At 47.0% G+C, this 22,560-nt stretch overlaps 1 long non-coding RNA gene across 1 annotated transcript in view; it reads right to left on the bottom strand.

Annotated features, from left to right (window-relative positions):
* The window catches only part of LOC146865351 (uncharacterized), a 1,546,523-nt gene that overhangs the window by 827,525 nt on the left and 696,438 nt on the right, over window positions 1-22,560 (bottom strand). The window contains exon 3 of the long non-coding RNA XR_014970088.1: window positions 20,470-20,564. This is a non-coding gene — a long non-coding RNA (uncharacterized LOC146865351). The remainder of the gene's footprint in view (window positions 1-20,469; window positions 20,565-22,560) is intronic.

Here is a 22,560-nt window from a genome sequence, read left to right on the forward strand (position 1 = left end):
CAGCATTTCTTTTTCTTTTTTTAAATTTGTTTATTGAAAGTTTTGCATTACAATACAATCACTTCACATGCGAGCCATGAGCACCACATTATTACAGTCAATGCAGCGATTTAGAGTGCACAATATACCAACAATATATGAAACAGTTATGAGTCATTTACCACTTATAGCACAAAGAAAAACAGAAAACCCCTCCCCACCCCGCTCCCGCCCCTGGCACTACAATGACTATAACATATATACGTAAAGTGTTGCCACATCTCAGAGGTACACATGCGCATAGACACATTGGTGTGAGACTAACAACATCAAGCATCTGCAGAGTATAGGTGCGAGTGCGTGACCCACTACAAATCAGGATGGCTCAGGAGGTATTGTGTCAGTGGGTCCAAAAGTCCTTGGGTCTGGACGATTCGGGTAGCTCTTCCGCATATACTTCCAGTTGCTCCCGACAATAAACCATATCTCTGATCCACTTACGGATCATGTGCAGTGCCTTTGCGCCCCAGCATATCGCCACAGCCCTTTTGGCCATTAGTGTCGCCACAGCAACCAACCTCCTATTGCAAGGTTTCAAATACGTCATATCACCCAGCAGGCATACCTCAGGCGTACATCTCAGCGGTTCCAGCACAACATTCGTAAGCACACCCACAACTTTCGCCCAGAAGGCAACTATACCCATGCAGCGCCAGGAGAGATGTAAAAAATCAGCGTCTGGCCATCCACACCGCATACAACAAGCAGTATCGTGCAACCCAACTTTTTGCAATTGCGTGGGGGTATAGTAAAGTTGATGTAAAAATTTGAAGTGAATGATGCGAAGGTTGTAGTTTGCTGTGATGCGCCCAGTTAGTTTACAACAGGATTGCCAATGATCTGCAGACAACCTGCCCCCCCAGTGCAACTTTCCACCTAAAGTATGAGGGGTGTTCCTCTGTCTCTTTCTCGCGGAGGGACGCGGAGTACAATTTGGTAATTAGGCCTTTACGCTCCTCCCCAGCAAGCACCACCTGCAGTGCTCGTAATGTTTGCGGCTCCGCTGGGTAGTCCGGGTATATGTCCTTAACTTCCTGTCGGACCCTCACATACGTGAAACCCAAGATGAAACTTGCAGGCATATGCATCAAGCTAGGATTTTGCGAGTCCTTAATTGCGAATATTAAGGATTTGCAATTAAGGACTCGCAAAATCCTATGCATGTAGGAATCGCTATAATAATTGCGATTCCTACACATTCCTTAATGCAAATAGCGAGTCGCAAATAAGCAATAGCTTCCTATTCATTCCTATGGACCTACAGGCCCATAAGAATGAATGAGAAATTGCAAGCGCAATTTTCGAGTACCAATTGGTACTCACAAATTGCTCATGCAATTTCAAGGGTGCAAAGGTGTTAAAAGGACACCCTGTTGCACCCCTGAAATTGATCTGTGCTCAAATGTTGCGCACACACATGTCCCAAGGACATGTGTGTGTGTAACCTACAACTTTGAAAAATGCACTTTAGTGCATTTTTCAAAGTTTTGGCAAATTACCATGAAGTTCAACTTCATGGTAATTTGCGCCCCCTAGTAGCGAAATCGCTACTTCAAAGTGGTTCTTGCATTGCATTTAGGGGATCGCAAAATGCGATTCCTTAAATGCAATCGCAATTTGAGAACTCGCAATTAATTGCGAATTCTCAAATTGCGAGGGCCTTGACCCTTGATGCATCGCTAAAGCTAATTTTGCGATCGCAAACGGCCGATTTTTGCAAATCGCACCGTTTGCGATCTCAAAAAGCTTTGATGCATGTTCCAGTATGCGTCCCACCCGCTTGCACGTCTGACAGTGAGCGGAACTGGCCTTGTTTGTACAAGTCATCCATCTGCGTAATCCCGACCTGTCGTAGTGTGTTCAACGCTGAACGTTCTTGCGTCGCCGATATGGCAGGATGCACTGCTAGAGGTAAGGCAGACGCGCCCTTCGAGCCAAAGCCTGCTACGCCCAGGCAGTACGTTGTACTGGGTTAATTTCAGTCCGGGGGCCTCCACCACCACCACCCGAAAGTGCAGCCGCCACTAGTGGCAAGGGGAGTATGGCATCAGCTTCTACGGCAGTATGAGGAAGAAAACATTGGGGGGAAAACCAATAATGCGCAAATTGTGCCTGTGCACACAAATAGTAGAGGCGTAGATCCGGTGCTTCGAAGACCCCACTATCAAATGGTTGTACCAGAGTATCCCAACTGCAACAAGGCTTCTTGCCCCCCCAGACAAATGACAAGAGGGCCCTCTGCAGCACCTTAAATACGGACACATTCAGGCGGAGGGGAATATTTACAAAGAGATATAATAGTTTCGGCAAAATGGTCATTTTGGTCACCGCAATGCGGTCCGCAAGCGAGAGGGGCAGACGGGCCCATCGCTCGGCCTTTTCGGTGATGTGTGTGACAGTGCAGCCATAATTCATAGAGATTACCTGCTCAGGGTGTCTATGCAACCAAATCCCCAAATATTTCACGGGGTCCTGGGTGCAGGACAAGGGGAAGTATAAGTCGATCTCACTAGTTCCAGCTGTCAAGGGGAATACTGTCGACTTGGCCCAGTTTATCCCCAGACCAGAGAATCCCTCAAATCTTACATATTCGCGGAGCAATGTAGGGAGGTAGGTCACAGGCTCCCGGACATATAAAAGCATGTCATCCGCGTAAAGTGAGGCAACAAGTGGTCGCTGCCGAAAACGTAGGGCAGCTGGGGCGTGCAACTGGCGTAACTTGCAAGCCAGTGGCTCAAGTGCTAAGGCGAATAGCATCGGCGATAGGGGGCAGCCCTGCCGCGTACCCCTGCCTATGGGAAACGTCAACGGCACCCACCCATTCACCCGAACCCTGGCGGTGGGCTCAGCGTACAGCACCCTGATCCATTGCAAGAAAAAGGGGGAAACCCCATTCGTGTGAGGACAGTAAACATATATTCCCAAGAGAGAGAATCAAATGCTTTTGTGGCGTCAAGCAGTACCGCCACAGCCTGAAATTCGGGGTCAAAATAGTGAAGAGTCGCAAAAAGAGTACGTAGGTTGTGCGCAGTTGAACGTGCAGGCACAAACAATGACTGGTCAGGAAGCACCTGTAGTGGTACCAGCGGCTGAAGTCGAAGGACAATCATTTTGGCTAAAATCTTGGCATCAATATTAATCATGGATAATCGGCGCTAGGAATCGCATCTATTGGGCTCTTTATCAGGTTTCAGTAGCATCACTAAGAGAGCCTCCCTTAGCGAGGGCGGAAGGCGTCCAGTATCGGACGCCTCCGCATAAACCTCAAGGAGGCGGGGACGAGGGCATCAGCGAATGTCTTATAGAACTTGCTTGGGAGCCCGTCTAGGCCTGCTGCTTTACATGTGGGGAGAGACATAATAGCAAGTTTAACATCCTCCTCATCGAAGGGTTGGATAAGATATTCTCTGTGTCCCGGGGACAGACAGCCAAGTGCAACGTCATCCAAATACAAATGAATTTCATCAGGCTGCACCTCCTCCCTATTCCTACAGAGGGCATTATAATAGCTGAGTATAGTCTCACTAATATCACCCGTAGTGTAGTGGGCCTCTCCCGCCTCGTCAAGCATCTCCGTTATATATGCCTGGCTCCGTGGGGCTGCCAATTTTTGTGCAAGTGAACGACTAGGCCGACCACCCTCACCATAATAACGAGCTTTGCTATGCCTAGACCTATGCACTATCTCCTGGTCAGCTGTTTCGTTATGTTCCGTCACCAACTCCTGGATTTTGGACAGTGTTTCAGGCAGTGGGTTAGTCTTGTGCTCATGTTCCAGAGTCAAAATATCATCAGCTAGTGTGCGAATCCCGTGTCTAAGATCCTGTAGAACACCAGCTTGTGCCCCCATACATGGTGACTTTAAATGCCTCCCACACGGTACCTGTGCTATCAACCGAGCCAGTGCTTTCCTTAAAAAAATTGTGAATAGCCTCCCCAACGGTGGCCTTGAAGACTATATCAGACAAGGAAGACAGCTGCAATCTCCACTGGAATGGCGGTCTCTCACAAGCGGGGACAGAATCACTGGAGAGTGGTCCGAGAGTGTCCGAACCAAATGACGTACCCCAACCACCCATGTACAGGCAACCTCGGTGGCTAATCAGAAATCTAGACGGGACCAAGTCCTGTACACAGAGGAAACGAACGTGCTCTCTCGCCTCTCAGGGTATTGTAAGTGCCACACATCTTTCATACAGCCCGCATCCATGAAGCCCTGAAGCGCCTCCGCAGCCAGCTTGGGCTGCGCCAGCCTACTACCCATGCGATCAACATCCATATCCAAACAAACATTGAAGTCACCTCCCCAAATTATCTCCGCATCTGGGAACCCCGAGATGCGATGCCAGACATCAGCAAAAAAGGCGGGATCATCGACGTTTGGTCCATACACATTCACTAGCAAAACATTCGAGCCACCTAATTAACCCTGTACCAACACCACTCGGCCTTGTTCCTCCGACTTGGTGCGCACAACCTGAAACGGAATCCCTTTCTTAACCAATGTAATCACTCCACGAGCATAGCTGGAATAGGCGGAAGCTACGCGTATGCTGGCCCACCTACCTCCCACATTGTTTTCAGTAGATTTCGTAAGGTGAGTCTCCTGCAAAAATGCAATCTGGACATCCATCCTGTCTAAGTAGGCGAACACAGACCTAATCTTTTTAGGTGTATTGAGACCACGCACATTCCAAGTTAAAAATTGTATTTTACCTCTCATCTAGGAGTAGAGGTCAAAGATTCCAGGTGGATGAGTTAGCCCAAGACGTGTATGTGCCATTGTATCCAAGAAAAGGCAATTCCCAAAACAATATGCATAAAGTGCCATTAGCCCCCCTCGCCCCACGGCCCTCTCCCCCTCCCACTTCAGCAACCCCAACATGCCAAAGCCATCCCTGCCCAAATCAAACAACCCACAACCACCAAATCTAACAGTGCATGTCCAATGGGGTACTCCCATGAGGGGAACACTAGAGAGGTACTTGCCGCTCACAAGTAGGAGGTGGCTAATCTGGACTATAGACCTGCGCTAACAACAGAGATGCCAATGAAATAATACTTAATGCATCCTAGATATTACACTGGAAAATAGGTAGTGCATCCTACAGCAAACTCTATCAAATATAGCAGTAATTTCACAACACCACAAATATATTATGTAACCAGCCAGCTGAACAAGAGGCAACATATAATCATCAGATCCCGACTGCAGCATATATTACGACACCTCCTCGTCTGGTTCAGACTGAGATTCTCGCCTCCGTTTTTTTTAGCTTTTTAGCATGTTCTATCGCTGCCTTGGGATTAGAAAAGATTTTTGACTCTCTTTCCTGGTCAATGCGTAGGCGGGCAGGGTACAGCATGGCATAGGAGAAGCCTTCGGCTTGAAGGAGTTTCTTCACAGCTCCGAACTCCCTTCGAGCCGCCTGTACAGCAACAGTGAAATCTGGGAAAAAAGATAGAGAGTTCCCTTGATGTTCAATAACGCCTTTCTCTCTGGCCAGCCTCAAAGTACAGTCTTGGTCTCTGTAATTTAATAAGCGAGAAATGATGGGACGGGGAGGAGCCCCAGGTACCGGCCTCGCCGCCAGTGAGCTATGTGCCCGCTCCACAATAAACATGGTGGACAGGTTCTCAGGACCGAAGATATCTTTTAATAGGGTCTCAATATATGTCTCCATCTTCCCAGTGTTCGTCGACTCCGCAGGCCAGTGATTCTAAGATTGTTGCGACGAGACCTTGCCTCCAAGTCCTCGTTCTTGGCCTGTATCAGTGCCAGTACCTTTTCCATATTGAGGGTCTTGTCTGAGACCTCGCTCAAGCCATCTTCCGTAGTTGAAACGTGCTGTTCAATCGCCCCCATTCTGGCATTCTGTTTCTCCATCTGGGAACACATGTGGTCCAACCTATGGTTGACAGCAGCATAGTACCCTCGATAGATTGGAGGCTTTTCTGCATGGCCAGTAGGTTGACTTCCAGCGTGGACGGGCCATCCTCCCCCCCGGGGCATCAGCTTCCGAGTCCACGTTTTGCAGTGTTTTGCTGGGTTTACGTGCCTCAAAGGTGAGGCGGGGCTGAGATTTATCTGTCCTCCCCATGGTGAAGAAAAGTCAGCCAGATATGAAGATAGAAGATCCAGCAGGTGGTACCGCAGGCACACCAACCCAATTGCACCTCTGCCAGTAGATACCTCTATGTGTAAAAAAAACCAAAAAACAATATTGTCCTCCATTTAGAGGGAGCTGCCAGCACCCGTGGGCAGTGCATCGGCGTCCTCCCACGCCACACACAAATAAGAGGGGCCTACCTCGATCAGCAGCGGCCTCCACTGCCAGCTATCAACCTTGAAAGAGTATTAACACTCCTCCCTCATAGACTACAGTGCGCCAGCACCAGTTCAACTAGGCAGCACAATGTAGTCCCATCTATCCAGACCTTCGGGCGGAAGCTCCGTGGGCTGTCAACCGTGGATTTTGTAGCAAACCAACATGCAGGCACAAGTGAGGTGATATCCACAGGCACGACCTCGAGGATCAGACACACGGGGCAGGGAGATGTGTCCCCGAGGTTTCCAGGCCCGTCTCAAAGGCAATGGCAGCCCCGGGTAGCAGCCTCTAGCTGTGGGAAATGCACGGGCCCGATGCTCACACACACAGTCTCAATATCGGCCCCACGGCGTCAGGCGCCGTGTTAGTTAAATGAAGGCAATCCCGTACGTTGACTTGTTGCACGCAGCTAGGCCGCAGGTCGCAGCCCCGCACTCGGGACCCCACCCGCCTCCGCAGATAAGGCCCAGACAGGACCGCAACCCACTCACCGCTACCCGCTGCTAGCTCAAGGGGCCTCTATCGGCATCCTTCGGGTCGCCGTCCGCCACCGCTGTTCTCTGGGTCCCACAATTTCGCGTCCTCCCGGGCCTCTAGAGTCGCAGGTGACCAGGGTGCTGGTATTCGCTGTGCTGGGGCCTTAAACTCACCATCCGGATCGGGGCACCGGCCAGAGCCTCAGGTAGCCCGCCAGTTCCCCTCGCTGGTCACCGCAGCACAGGTGGGCCCGCAGCCATCCCCAGTCCTCCACCAGGCGCTGCCTGCTGCTCCAAAAAGGGTCGCAGCTGTCCAGGAAACACCTCGTCGGGCCGATTGTCTCAGGCCCGGACCAAAGCGACTGCCATTTTCACGTCGAACCGGGCGAACCAGACAGTAGAAGTTTTTGGCCGGCCCAGCCGCCTATGGCCTCCGATCTCACTCCTCTCGCGTGTTGAGATGGTGCGCTCCACAGGGTGACCGTTTTGCAACGGGTATGCAGCTATTGTTTAGCAGATAATAGGCGGATTGTTGATTAGCCGGTGGAGGTGCACTAAAGTGCGGCCATCTTGCCTGGCGCCCTCTAGTGCCCCCCCTAAAATCAGTAAGGAGGATTTGTCATTACCATTTGAAAGATGTAAAACATGAACTGGCCTCTTCTCTCTGATCAGGAATTACAGTTAAAAAGCGTATTAAGGAATTCCCAATGTTAACCTATGAGAGGGGTAGGCCTCACAGTAGTGAAAAATTAATGTAGCTGTTTATTTCACTACCAGTACATGAAAATCATAAAAGTACATGTCCTACCCTTTAATTACACAGCACCGTCATTGGGGCTACCTAGGGTCTACCTTAGGGGTGGATTATGTGTAAGAAAAGTGGGAGTTTAAGGATTGGCAAGCAGTTTTGAATGACAAGTCGAGGTGGCAGTAAATTACACACACAGGCACTACAGTGGTAGGCTTGAGACAGCTATGAAAAGCTGCTACTATGGGTGGCAGAATCAATGCTGCAAGTCCACTAGTGCCATTTAACTCACAGGCCCTGGTGTTGCAGGGATTCTGCAGAGTCACAGAACTGAGTCATCCCACCACCTGAGAAGCCATGAGCCCAGGACGACTAGCTATAGTGTCTCACTTGCCCTCCTACTCACTCACAGAGGAACAAGTGTTTGGACAACCCAGAACACTACACTCCCGACCCTCTCTGGAATCACGGTTGCAGGACACATCCTTTCACTCTCACACTCATACTAGTGACAGAGACACGGGAAAAGTTTTTTCTTTTTATCTATTGTGCTCTAGTATGTGGTGCACGTTCCACAATAAGTAGGAAAAAGCCTAACCCAAATATGGTCAGCATAGTAAGTATTCATAAAAAGCTGCCATTATATAAGACAGGGTAACCTAACCCCCTCCCCTTCTTCAGAAGCAAAATGATTATATAAATATATATTAGAAGATCTCTGGGTGTTTGCTGCATGAACAGAAGAAAGTTCTGCATCTCAGATGCTGTCACAATCTCTTCCCTGGAAAGATCCCTCTCAAAGTGTGTTGTTACCTATTCTGTACATCGCTATGCGACAAAGTATGTGTTCCCAAACAACAGCTGCATGTGTGTGTTTTGTCTAGGTGCCGAGGCCTGACAAGACCAAACAACAAATGGCATTGTTGTTTGACCTTGTCTCTGATGTGCAGACTAAATCCAAGGAAAAAATAGATTGCGAAAGCAACAGCAGTTTCTCTGTGAAAGTACACTGTGGCTCAAAACAAAATATGTTTCTAAAGCAACATGCGCAAAGCAGAGGGGTGTCTGCCACGTGCTCATGCTAACATAGGGAACACAACAATGGGCCTGCATGAGACATATTTCACTGGGTATATGGTATACCACTTTGCAAGGGACTTACATGTAAATTAAATATGCCAATCATGTATATACCAATTACACACATGTTTAGAAAAGAAGCACATGCACAGGTTCTGGTCAGCAGTGCTAAAGTGCTCAGAGTCCTAAGGCCAACTAAAAGATTCATCAAAACGTGGAGGCAAAAAACAAAAAGTTTGAAAAAATACCACCTCAAGGATGACAGGTCTAACCCATGTCCCCCCAGCTGAAAGCATGGAGATCTAACAAGTATCTAGGGAGTTAGCTTCACTAAGGTGGAAAAACTGAATAGACCAGTAGCACTGGGTGGTCTGTGTTCCAACCTGACGCCCATACCCTGGAGAGAAATGGACCACCTCAACAGTTTTGGATTCTCACCCCTCATTTGCATGAGCCACCTGAAGGTTCTGTGGTCAGTCTGAATAAGAAAGTGAGTGCCAAACAAGTATTGCCTCAGCTTCTTCAGTGCTTAAACCACAACAAATGCTTCTCTTTATACAACACTACACCATTGTTCCCTGGGGAGTAACCTCCTGGAGATGAACACAACAGATTGGTTTAGGCCCTCCTTATTAAGTTGTAGTAGCACTGCCCCTATGCAATAAACTCCTTGGAGAAGTCAGGGGCATTAAGCACAGGGGCTGTGAACATGGCCTGTTAAAGGGAGCCAAATGCAGTTTGGCATGCCTCTGCCCAAATCAAATTTCTGAACTGCTTCTCATAAGTCAGCTCAGTCAAGGGGGCAACAATGGTCCATAGCCCTTGACAAACCTATAGTAACCAGTGAGGTCCATGAATACATTAACCTCAGTTGGGTTTTGGCGGGTAGCTAGGGCATCTATCTTGGCCTGAAGGGGTTGCACCTTCCCACTGACCATCAGGTGTCCCAAGTACACCACTGAAATCTGCCCTATCTGGCACTTACTGCCCTTATAATCAGGCCTGCCTTTTGCGGAGCCTGAAGCACATCCTAGAGGTGAAAAAGAGTGTCCTCCCATCTGCTACTGAAGACCGCAGGATTCCATACCAACATATGTAAGATGGCAGGGGTGTTCTTTTTTCCAAAGGGCATTACTCTAAATTGACAGTGCCCCTCTGTGAGCGGAGAAAGCTGACCTCTCCTTTGCCTCCTCTGTTAGGCAATGTACCAGTACCCTGATGTAAGATCAAAGGTACTTAAGTACTGGGTAGTCGCTAACCTGTAATCAGCCTGGGGGGACGGGGTGAGCATCTGTTTTTGTCACTGAGTTTAGCTCTCTTTAGTCCACACAGAACCTCAGTTCATGTGTGATGCACGCTGGGGCAGCTTTGGGTAACAGAACCACAGGACTGGACGAGGGGCAACTGGAGGGTTCTATCACCCCCAACTCAAGCATTTTAGAAACTTCTTCCTTAATGTTGGACCTCACCTAATACCTTATCTGACCTGTAAGACTTATTCTTAACAGGGAGGTTGTCCCCTTTGTCCACATCATGGCTATGTAGGTGGGTAGTCCTAGGGATAAGGGAGAACAGAGAGGAGTAATGTCCCAATACTTGGTGGCAGTTTCTCTGTTGCTCAGGAGTTAGATTGGGGGAAAGGCTTACTCCCTCCACAGGCCCATCTTTTTCCTTGCTGGCTAAGAGGTCAGGGAGAGGTTCACTCTCCTCTTCGGAGCCAGGATTCCCTGACATTTGACCCCCCCCATCCATCGTATGCAACCCACCACGTACCAGAGGCGCAGGGCGCCTGCACTCCAACCGATCTAGTAGAGCGGTTTCACGATCTTAGCCGGAGTGAGGGGTAAACACAGGCACATACTTATTTTCTCAGGATATTGCAGCATGACTGGGAAACGCATGGGGTAAGAACTATGTTACCCAGCATCCTTCCAGGTAAGCGCAGGAAGTTACAGCGGAGATCAGCTGATGCGAGACGGCAGCATATAGCCAGTCCGTACCGCTGCTCTGTGATTATCGTTCCTGTTCCTGGATTCGGACCTGCCTTGGTGTTTGTTGAACCTATGGGTTCAAACCTGGATTACCGACTTTGTTCCTACTGCTTCCTGGTTGTTCGCTGTCTGCGGCCTCTGTGCTCAGGGCGGATCCTGCTACCCGTGGACCCTTTTCTTCGGTAAACGCTGCTTCACGGAGGAAGCCGGTGTTGGTTTCCCTGCTTCTACACTGTGGTGGCCTCTGTCCTCACTGCAGCTCCTGCTTTCCGCGGACTCCTTCCTTTTGAACCTAGAGCTTCACGGAGGAAGCCGGTATTGTTTATCTTGCTTTGGGGCTGTGCGGTATCTGGATTGTATCCGAGCCCCGCCCTTTTCACACCACTCCAGAGATTTAACACAGAGCTCTACTGCCTGCTTACAGATAAGTGCCGGAAGAGGACTGGAGTTTGGCTGTTTTCACTGAAAAACAGTTTACTGTTATTTGTTCTGTACACAGTGTTCGGCACTGTACTATTGATTTCTTCTTTGACATTGGCCTCATTCTGGCAATTAGTCCTTCACCCCGCCTTGCTGCCTTGGTGGATGCTGGGAATGTGAGTTTGGTTTGATTGTTGAATAGATTAAATTACTAAGGGGAAAGCTTGCATGCAGAGGTGTATTTCTTTCTTTCTCTATTCTCTTGCACACAGGGTACAACATCAAGATTGATGTTTGGTGACGATCTACAGACGTATTCCCCATCCAGTGTTTTCTCCCATTTCCCTTTGCCCTAACACACTTCTCACAGGGCTGTGAGATATTTGCCTTTACTCCCTGTGTGGCAGTGTAAAGGGGAGGTAGGAAACTATCTGCTCTCCATCATCCCCGCTGGACGTTACCAACAGGTCAGTGTCTTCTGTCCTTGGTTCCTGACAAGCGGTCTCAGGTAACTGGGAGGTTTGTAGCAATACTTGATAGTGACACCACCAGTGGGGGTGGAGGAATCCTAGCCCTCGGGAGTCTGACATTGAGGGGTGAACTGCAGGGTGCTCTATGCCAGGGTATGCTAAGGCAGCAAAAGAAAAAACAGGGAGTGAGCTAGGGGATAAATTCCTACCAAGGAGAACCATGTGCAGCACCGAACGAATGAAGCAGCCGAGGTGAGAGTTAGAGGAGAGGCATTAATTTGGAATGGAGAGAGAAAGAGTTCTTCTTTGGGAAGCACAGAGGGATAGCAGAGCGATGTACCCTCCCCCGAGGAGAGCTGAGGTGGGCCCTGGGCTCCATGTGAAGCGGAAGGCAAAATAAAACCAAAGGGAGGCCCCTTTCGGGAGAAGGAAGGCCACCAGGTCGTCAGAGTAGGAGTAGGGCCAACCAAAAAATAAGAGATCTGGGTAGCCTAGCCCAAAATTAATTCAGACATAGGAGAAGCAAAATGGCACCTCTGAGTGTGCACAAGGAGAGCAGCAATGGGGACGCCTGCTCCTCCCCCGAACGTGTCGGTCAAACAAGCTGACCCCTAGAGAGATGGAATCTAGAGAAGAAGGTAAGGTCTTTGCATGAACATTTTGCCACCTACTAGCCCACTGGACCAAAAAGGAGGGCCAGTATGATAGACCCTGGTTTTAGGAGAGTTCCTTTGAACCAGAGGACATGGCCATCATGGAAGACTGCATTCAGCACACAGGGGGAGATCCCAGGTGGCACTTCCCCTGCATGCAGGAATGCCTGAGAAGATGGGAGCACTGCATTGGAGAAAATACAAAGGAGTGGCTCCTAGCCAAAATACACCCATTGTTACAGAAAGGTGTGTCAGGGACCATCTCTGTGCCATAGGCCCAGAGGGACAAAGAAGGGCTCAGGACTAAACTGCCCTCATTGATGGACGGGCAGGAAAATAGATCTCCTGTTTCCAGAAAAACACAGCAGGAATAAACCTATCTTTACGCAATGTCAAAAGTCTGTTCAGCAGACGCATCAGAGAGCAGACCAACACAGCATTTTCTCTGGCCCACATCGCCGCAGTCATGCTGACCAACTCTGCGCATGATGAGGTTGCATTCCATTAATTCAGACTTCAGATCTGGACAGCCCTGAGGGAACTGGTCCCTGATCGCCCAGACATAGGAGGATTAATGGCAGAGAACATGAAACCTGGGGAAACCATGACAGACTTTCTTGACTGAATGAGGGACCGATGTGTGGCCCCAGGTTGCATTCTTCTACAACATCCTCAAAGAAGGACTGCCCACCAAAATACAGAGTGGGCTTGACAGCATAGTAAGATTAGACACCAAACCTTGGCGAGAAATACAGGTCCACATATTACATTACTACAGAAAGAAACAGGAAAAGGACAGGGAAAAACAGGAGCAAACTCAAAGAGACCCGGTTAAGCAGGTCCAACATAAGTTAAAAAAGACTGCCCTTGAGGGGGCCGTGTTGGCCGCAAGGGTGCAAGTAGCACCAGTCTGGAAGGGAGTTCTGCTGCCGAACCCCAGAGGGTTTCGACCCAGTTCTAGCGGTAGAGGTCAGCGCAATGCTACTACTGTCACTGAAAGGACCACATGGCCGACCAATGCAGCCCGATCCAAGTCATTGCCACATCTGAATCACACAGGGGCCACAGAGCATCTTCTCAACCCCCACCAGTAGGCCACAATAAAACCCCTACATGGGACCTTAGGAAGGTGCTCAGTGACTTGCAGGAGGCAGCCCAAAAACTAAGCATCCAAAAAGAGGGCATAGTCAAAACACCCAACTCCATTAGGGAAAACCTTGTTACGCATGAAGGGACCAGAGGGGCATACATGAGTCCTCAGGACACATTGCAATTACCCACAATCCCCAAATTGCAAGATGCCCCCTTCCTTTCATGGTGCATTGCGCATGTGTAGATCAAAAGGTGTCATACACATTGATAAAACTACACACACACATTTTAGGAAAAGTAGGGCATTAAAGGGCTGACAACACCCATAAAAGGATAGGAAAAACAAGTCATCCACACACCAATGAAGATCACCCCACAAAAAAACTCACCTCCGTCATGGCAAGGGGTGAGGACTAAATGACCCACAAAATTAAACTCAGGTGACAATGACCAAAATCTCACCGATTCCTAAAATGACACTCAAACTGCCCCCCCACCCATCCAGTACCTTATCGAAGATTTTGCAAAATTGATGCACAGAAATTCCCCAGAAGTACATGCACAGGAATTTCTGAGACCAAATAATGATATATGCTGTTCTAAAAGCTAACCTACAACCCAAAGCTCTTATCCAACAGGTCTGCAATCAAGTCATAAGTGCACCATCTTTACTGGGGCCAGCCACTTCTTCAGTAGCAACCTCGGAAGTCTTAAGGAGGCCAGAGGGTTCAAGCCAACAAAGACCACAGACTATTTTTAACAGACTCTTTGCACAGTGCCAAGCAAAGACACCCTCAGATGATAGAAAGCTGCAGAAGACCCTTCCAGACACCATCCCAATATTTGCAACATTCCAAAAGTTATTTATTATTGCATCTATGTACACCATCTGCTTAGCATGGGTGTGGCTGCATCCATCCATAGTGAGAAATCTGCCTAGTCATGTGGAGCTTACCTCGACATTTCTATAGCCTTGTGTAGGGACCTCTCCCAGCTCACTTACGCTTACATTGAACCAAACATGTGCACTACACAGCACACTCTTGCACAACACATGGTACCATCACATAACCACTGTTGGCTCCCAGGCGTTGGTTAGGTCATGCTACGTCTGATCGCTGATACCCCATGCAGTGGGCGCAGACAGACTTTATTTATCCCACGAAATAGCCCCCAGCATAGCAAAATGTCTCATCCACCTGTAACTATGTAGGATTAGGGCAAAGATACAGCCTAGTAAAGTAGAACCCCATAAAGTAGCAGAGTATGTCACTCGGTTTGAGAACAACCCCATTGCACTGTACCTTCTCACTGAGTCTAGCAATATTCAAACTGATCTAGACAGGATGCTCAGACAGGGCACCATAAGGGAGGACAGTGTTTGGCCCCAAGACTTTCCAGAAGAGAGGGTCTTTGAGGTATAATAACCACTGCAACAGTGCACAAACACATCCGCCTCAGTCTGTGGTTCCAGGGTGGCCCTTAGCGAGTTGGTGGCAGTCTTCTCTAATAATAAATGGACCCCAGGCATGGAGTTTCAGTGAAGGGCCATTCACCTTGATTATACATGGGGAAATGAGTCTACAAGGGAAGGATGGAATGCCAGCATAGATACACCATGTCAGGAAATCTGGGATACTGAGATAGATAGGTATTACGGTCTAAAAGGAAAGGGGCATCCCCGAATTGTAAGAAAACTAACACTGTATTTCTTGTGCTTCGGAGGCAGAGGAACAATCCCACTTGGCACGTATGAAATTGTGGAGCAATACTGCATGTACTAGACATGTAATGGGGCACATCAGTGTTGATGAATATCTACCCGCAATGTGGGGAGTTTGCCTACTCTCAGTTAATCTTTGTGTGGCGGGGTCTCTGTGTCCTTATAAATCATACACACCCGGACCCTGGTCATCCCTGGAAAAGATTGGTCCTAGTTGTTCAAGCATCTGCTAAAAAAGAAAACTCCATTACATCATCAGGGATGTGGAATTCCTATAGCCCAATGCCCAGAACATATTTTAGGCCCAACGCCCTGCAAACCATTTGGCTGCCAGTTCGCAGTGCCACATTATGGATCAGGGAAGGGAACTGTCTGCAGTTAATGTACTGTTTTTGTCCATATGTTAATGCTGTTCAAACTTGTATTTATGGTTCATTATTTGAAAGACTTTATTATTAGGGTGAGCTCTCTCAGTAAATGTTGTAAGCTCTGACTGCACTACTGACAGTGGTTCCAGTATACAAATGTGTACACCCATATTCAAAATTGAGCAATATGAGGCTATGTATAATGCTCCCAGAATGCTCTCTGATTTCATGCAAATATTTGCAGAAGCTTAAAAGCAAGATTGATGATTCTTTGCTTTCAAAATAAAATGCTCATAAAAAATTAAAGCAGGAAAAAAAAACTTTCGCTAAATTACTATAAACTTTCAGGTACCATTTCTTTGCAGCATCATTTAGTAACATGTGTTGATGCATGCTAGTATTTCCAGAAAATATTCTTAATGGAAAATTATTGTAACCGGTTTCAATAGGATTATGGGAAACAACAATAAACAAGCATTGGCAAAGCCAGTAGCTCTGAAATTGGTGGTCAGCCTTTAATTTTTGTCAATGTGTGAATTGTTTTGGCATGGTTTTTGTAAAACCTTATTGGTGTGGGAGCTACTGGACCCTCACCATTATAACAAACATTGGCAAATGCAAAAAAATGTTTTGGTCTCAAAAAGCACACACTGACTGCCACAGTAGTTACTGGCACTGAATAAAACTACTTTGAGTGCCGATATGCTCATTGTGAAAGAGCAGAATGCTTTCACTCACAGTGAAGCCAGCAGATACAGAGAGAGACAGAATTTTAATAAAAGCAAAAGGTCATGGTTAACGGCAGACCAAATTAGGGGCCCAATTATTAAAGAAAGTCTCAAAAGTGCACCCATGGTATATGTTCTTGCATTAAGTGCAGCTATACGGCTTTTGTGAATTCCCAAGAATTGACAGAAGTAGGACAAGAAATAGTACTCCTAGAAAATATTTGTGAACTGCATTTTAACATTAGTAAATTTGCATGTGTAGATTTGCTTATGCGAAAATCTGAGTGTTTGCAAGTTCACTTTTCCTCCAACTACTTTTTTCTCAACTCTGGGAGAAGGTTTACGTCTGCCATTGTCAGGAGTAAATTTCCAACATTTCTCAGTAAAGGAAAAGATTAGAGGAGAGTTGTTAACAACCCTTAAAACATGCAAGTTAGTAGGTTTGCACAGACTCAAAAGGGAATTCTAACCCTGGAACTATTGCTTACCACTACCTTCAGCCCCAGTATGTAGATCTGCGGAATGTGGCAACATAAGTGGATTGCAAGTATTCAAACACCACTATGGTATTAGCCCTGGCATAATCAGGGAGGCTATATCAGAGCTCTTACATAATGAAATTGCTGCCATAATTTGTCATCGCAGTACATGGCACCAAACGGACAATTGGATTTTGTTACAGGACAAGTAGATTTATGAAGCAACCCGCCCCATGGACAAGTAGATATTACTACTAAATGCCTTTTGTGAATACCGAAGGTCGTAAAGTTAGGGGTTTGTCTCGGATTACTTTTGTGAATCGGGCCCGGAGATAGTAACAGACACAACAGAAACACACCAAACCTCAAATAATGTGACTGTCATGAAGAGTGGGGCAATTGATGTAGTTGAAAATTCAGCTACGGGGGGAATTTTTATATTGAAAAATACTATGTTGATGTACACCATGGTATATGTACGTATACCAACAAACTTGCATCGCTGTTTTCTAATGCACCCGATATGACCTCCCCATCAACCCGAGTCAAAAATACATGGTCAGGCAGGTCCTGTGACCTTCGCCTGAAGCAACTGATTGACAGATCACAGGTGTGGTGACACGTAGCCCTTAATCAATTGCGCGAACAGGAAAACCCAGATCGATTCCACAGAGAGGCAACAACACCACAATGGCCTTAGGAGATTGTCCCCAATAAAAGACATTTGGTCGAAGGGGCGCGCATTTATTTGCTCACCAAGAGTAGTTTCTTTGAGAATTGATTACAGTACCTTGGCTCTTGGCTTTGAAGGGTCACTCTCTTGTTTTTACACCCGCATTCCCAAAACACCATGAAGTCAGATGCCACACTAAGATACGAACATTCAGCCAAGCAGAACCCTGCATGCACACTATGCGTACTGATCACGGGCCCCCCATGTCGGACATCTGTACCCACTGGCCCCACGGTGTGTCCATGCAAGGGCGAGACCCACCTGCACTTCTTATTAAATAACCAGATTTATGGCCCTGTGACTATGCCGAGATTCCTGTTCTATCAGAATGTACAAATTGCTTTATGACACTTTGAGAAAGGTATGAAATGACAGCCAAAACCAATGTACTTTGAGACAGTCTTCAGGCCCTGACTCTGACGCCTGTTCTCTCAGCCTCTGTGTTTAATTAAACCAGCTGTTCCTGTTTTGCCAAATGTCTCTTGTGAATTCGCATTTAAGCAACATAGATGGTCCTTGTGTACCATTCCATGTGTAAACAACATCATTGTTACTAATCAGTCTTACTAATATTATGGGTATATGTTTATTAAAGCAGACACTGCCATTTTATACACCTCCAAGACCGGAGTACTTTTGCATTATTACATTAGGAGGTCTATGTTTCTTATAATGGTTAGTCATGATTCGATCTATATATTTTGATTTTTTTGATAGTACATGCCACATGGGATGTTAATTATAACTTAAATCAATTATTTATGACAACATGTTCCATTTCAGCTTTGTCTGATAGATATGATAGTCCTCTCCAACACACCATGAGGAGCAGGGTCAAGACTGATTTGCATATGGCTGGGTCTAAACTGGGGTGGGATTGTGAGCAAAAGAACAATAGATTTAATCCAGATCTTTTGACAGGAGGTGAATATTTCATTTATTCCACACTTTCCGTCCATCATTTGTGTATCTTTTGCTTTATCGCCATAAGTGTGCCTGGGAATGCCCAGATGTGGGTCTTGGGCTCACTGTGCCACTGGATTCAAGCTAGCCTGGCTGATGAGGGGTGATACCCCAAAACCAGTCCCAGGATGCTTGTTTCTAGTCCAGGGAGGACCTGTCTCGGCAGTTTGGATCGGACTGTTCACATGAGCAGCAGGGTCAAGACTGATTTGCATATGGCTGGGTCTAAACTGGGGTGATATGGTGAGTAAAAGAATGATGGATTTAACCCGAGATCTTTTGGCTGGGGGTGAATGTATGATTTGGTCCGCATTCCTTCCATCATTTGTGTGTCTGTTGCTTTCTCACCCTAAGTGCACCCGGTATGCCCAGATGTTGGTCCCGGGGGCTCACTGTGCCACTGGATTCAAGCTAGCCTGGCTGATGAGGGATGATACGCTGGAACTGGTTCAAAGAATGCTTGTTTCTGGTCCAGGGTGGTGGGCCTGGCTTGGCAGCTTGGGCTAGACTGTTCCCAATGAGGAGCAGCATTAAGACTGATTTGCATATGGCTAGGGGGGCATGGTGAGTAAAAGAACAATGGATTTAACCCAGAACTTTTGACTGGGGGGGGGGATGTTTGGTTTGTTCCGCATTCTGCCCATCATTTGTGTGTCTATAGCTTTCTCGCTCTAAGTGTAACGGGCATGCCCAGATGTGGGTCCCGGGCTCACTGTACCACTGGATTCAAGATAGCCTAGCAGATGAGGAGTGATACCCCAAAACCGGTTCCAGGATGATTGTTTCTGGCCCAGGGAGGACCTGGCTTGGCATCCTCATTTGTGTGTATTTTGTTTCCTCTCCAACAGACAACATGACCTCTGACCAAGAAAAGGCATATGGCATTAGGTTGGAGAGATACTGCCACCTCAGGCATGTTGCCCGGACCTACAGGCTCATGGGACAGAAGTATGAAGAAGGGAAGGCAGAGAGGACATGGAAGTCTGCACCTCAGGGACAACTAGGGCTGGACAACCCAACAGCCAGAAAGTCGGTGTTCCCCATAGTGGTGATCTTTTTGCAGTTCAGGGACCCTCCACGTCTCAGCCGGCTGTAGCATCACAGCCTGTGAGAACTATTCCAGGACATCCATCATTTTATAAGACACAGGCCCTTATAGAAAATTCTGACATCAAGAAACGTCTGACCGGCCTAGAACTGCAGGTTGCCACACTGATGTGGATGGTTTACACTTTGCAGCAGTCAGTGGATTGTAAAACAGCTGGAGGCCACCCTCAGATGTTTTGCCCTTCCCCAGTTTTTAAAACTTGTTTTTAGCTAACATTCGAGCATAGGTTAGGATAACTTGTAGCATAGAGATAGTTTAGTTTAGTAGTAGTGATTTTAGATTTTGATTAGTGATTTGTTGTTAGGTGGGGATATGGGTGGGTATTTTATTAAGTGAGTTGGGGGTTGATGTTTAGGATATGTAAAAAATAAATACAAAAAAATATGCACTTGTTTAGGTTTTAGTGTTTAGGTAGTTTGTGTAAATGTGTATTAAAGGGGGTGGGGGCTGATGTGTAACATGCCTGTAGTGGTATCTGTTTAGAGTAGTATAAGTTAAAGTTAGGATAGTTGTAAGTCAAGGGAGAGTAGGGTAGTTAGCATAGCTTAGTTAAGGCACAGTTTAGATAGTATAAGATTGTTAGTGTACTGTGTAGTTCATTTTTGTATTTATAGTGCTTTATACTGGGAGAAATAAACAATGTTTTACACTTTCACGACTGCTTAGTGATCAACTGCGAACGAGTTGTCATATCTGCTTTAGTTGTGTGGTTGGGCAGGGTTCAAGTGGCAATGCTTGATGTGTTGTTTCAGTCCATATTTTTGCCTTTATACTGTAGAACTTGTAGCTCTGGTGACTCATGGTCTACATTCCACCACACGTCCCAGTCTGCAAAGGTGAACCTAGGTTAGTGCTGCACATCAAACATGAAAGGGATAACCTTGACCGAGCTGGACTGAGCTGTGCAACATGTAACTGGGCTTTGTGACTGACATTTATATGCTGTTTAATGGTACATGAGACAGATTCCTACCCTGTGCCTTGCACACAGTACAGCGGGCCCTGGACCATTGCTCTCTGCACTGTACAACATGCCTTTTTGCCCATGTTACCCCTTGTTGTGACTTACCGTGTAGGTCTTGTTGGTCAAGTGGGAAGCTCTGTACAGTCCAGTTACTCCTGCCACCAAGCAATAGGTTTTATTTGGTTGACCAAAGTAGGTAGCTGTAAAGGAAGGACAGTTGTGAGTGTTCCGGATTATCCCTTGATCTTCTTTTTCTCTCTTTCAGGTTGGTCCTGAGGTCCTTCCTCCAATACCCTTGAGAGAAAACTAAACCACAGGAGAGTTGTATGGTCTTTACTTTGTTTCCTTCCCTAAGTGTGTAAGAGTAGGATAATTCCACTTTCAGTTTTTCTTCACTCTTATAACAGTAAGAAAGAAAAAAGGTAGGAACATAAAGGGGCAACAGGTACCTGAAAGGAACCATCATTCAGCTGTACATCTCTCGCTGAACATGCCAAACAAAAGTCTTAGGGGGAACTCAGAACTTGCTGTGATCCCAATCTGAGACCTCTACCTATTACTGTGCAAAACTGTATAATGGCTGAGGTAACAGCATTGCTCTTGTATATGTTCTTGTGCTAAGAAGCAATGACAAAACATAATTTTTCCAGCAATAGCGTTTGTGCGCTTAGCTCTGTTAGTGCGCCCAGAAAAGGTTGAAAGTGTTTGTGCGCTTATCTCGGCTAGCTTGTGAGTTCGTTACCTCCCAACCCTTCCCCCTCCAGAACCACAGACGGTCACACACCTGGTTGAGCCACTCGCCTCCTGGCAGCTAGAGCATGGACCTGATAATCAAAATAGTCTTGGGCAGCCTAATATTGAGAATGATACAGGCAATGCTATTAAGGAGGGACAGCCTGTTATGAATCAGGTAAAGATTCAATCTATTGACTTAGACAATTTAGTAGTTCAACTAAATGAAGAGAAACTAGAGACCTATCACAAAACATTTGCATCAGTGGATCGTGGATGTAGGAAATTGGGTTACTGATTTAGTGAGGTGAAACCCTACTTAAGCAGCAACCATAATTCTTGTCAGGGTGAACCAGAAGTTTAACACCAAGTTAACCTGGGCTCAACTCTCTGGTAGCTTGACACAAAGCAGTCAGGTTTAACTCGCAGGCAATGTGTAAAGAATGCATGCAGCACTTCAAACAGGAATGAAGTGAAAACACAACAGAAGAAAAATCCCAGAGCAATTTAGAAAAATAAAGTAAAATCTGATAAATTATTTGAGACCAAAATGACAACAATCCAATCAGTAGAACCAGAGCTATAAAATGTTAAAAGTTTACATGAAAATAGTGCCTAAAAGCACAAAGAGCCCACTGTGGTTATCTGCTCACACTGGACCAAGACAAAGTCACACATTCAGGTGGCCTGGTACAGGGACCAAGTTAGGCAATCTGAACAAAGTGCCTTAAATTCTGGTTGAGGAGCATTGCAAGAGGCTGCATTGGGGATGTGTCACGCAGCTGCGGTACTAATGAGATGTGGTGGCAATGCAAGGTCCTTCTTTAAGGATGTGTCACTCAGCGGTGGTTCCGATGGAGCCATTGAGGCTTGCAAGAGAGGTTCTGCATCGTTGTCGAAATTGCTGTCGACAGAAGGGTGTGATGAAATTCCTACATCGAGGATGCATCATGCAGCAGCAGTTCCAATGAGCTGGGGACTGCATCAGATATATGATGCACAGTGGCAGTTCTGATTTGAGGCTGCAAGGTAATGTGTTGTGCTGCACTGGGTTTGCCCAGGAGATTATAGCTGGGCTGGCAGGGAACCTTCAGTCCCTCTTCCCAGAGTTTAGGACTGGGGTGGCACCACTTGGGGAGCAAGACGCACAGCAGACAGAGTCCAGGTGCTTGGTCAAGGTGGTTGGAGCCTTTTCTGTTCCTGAGGTTCTGATCAGATGGCCAGCCAACTAGCCGTTGGAATCACCTTGGTGGTTCTGGGCTCAAGATGCAAGTCTAGTCCTGCTTGTTAAGGAAGCGGGGCAGCAGAGCAGCAATGCACCACAGTAGCAGCCCTCCGTGCAGCACAGAAAGCCTTCTGAGTCTTTCACAGGTCCAGAGGTGTACTGAAGAGTTGGGTCTGAGGGTCCAATATTTATACTTGTTGCCGGCTTTAAAGTAGGAAAAGGTTCTGGAGGTTTCCATC

The sequence above is a fragment of the Triturus cristatus genome, chromosome 2_1 (assembly GCF_964204655.1).
Source record: "Triturus cristatus chromosome 2_1, aTriCri1.1, whole genome shotgun sequence".
NCBI lineage: Eukaryota > Metazoa > Chordata > Amphibia > Caudata > Salamandridae > Triturus > Triturus cristatus.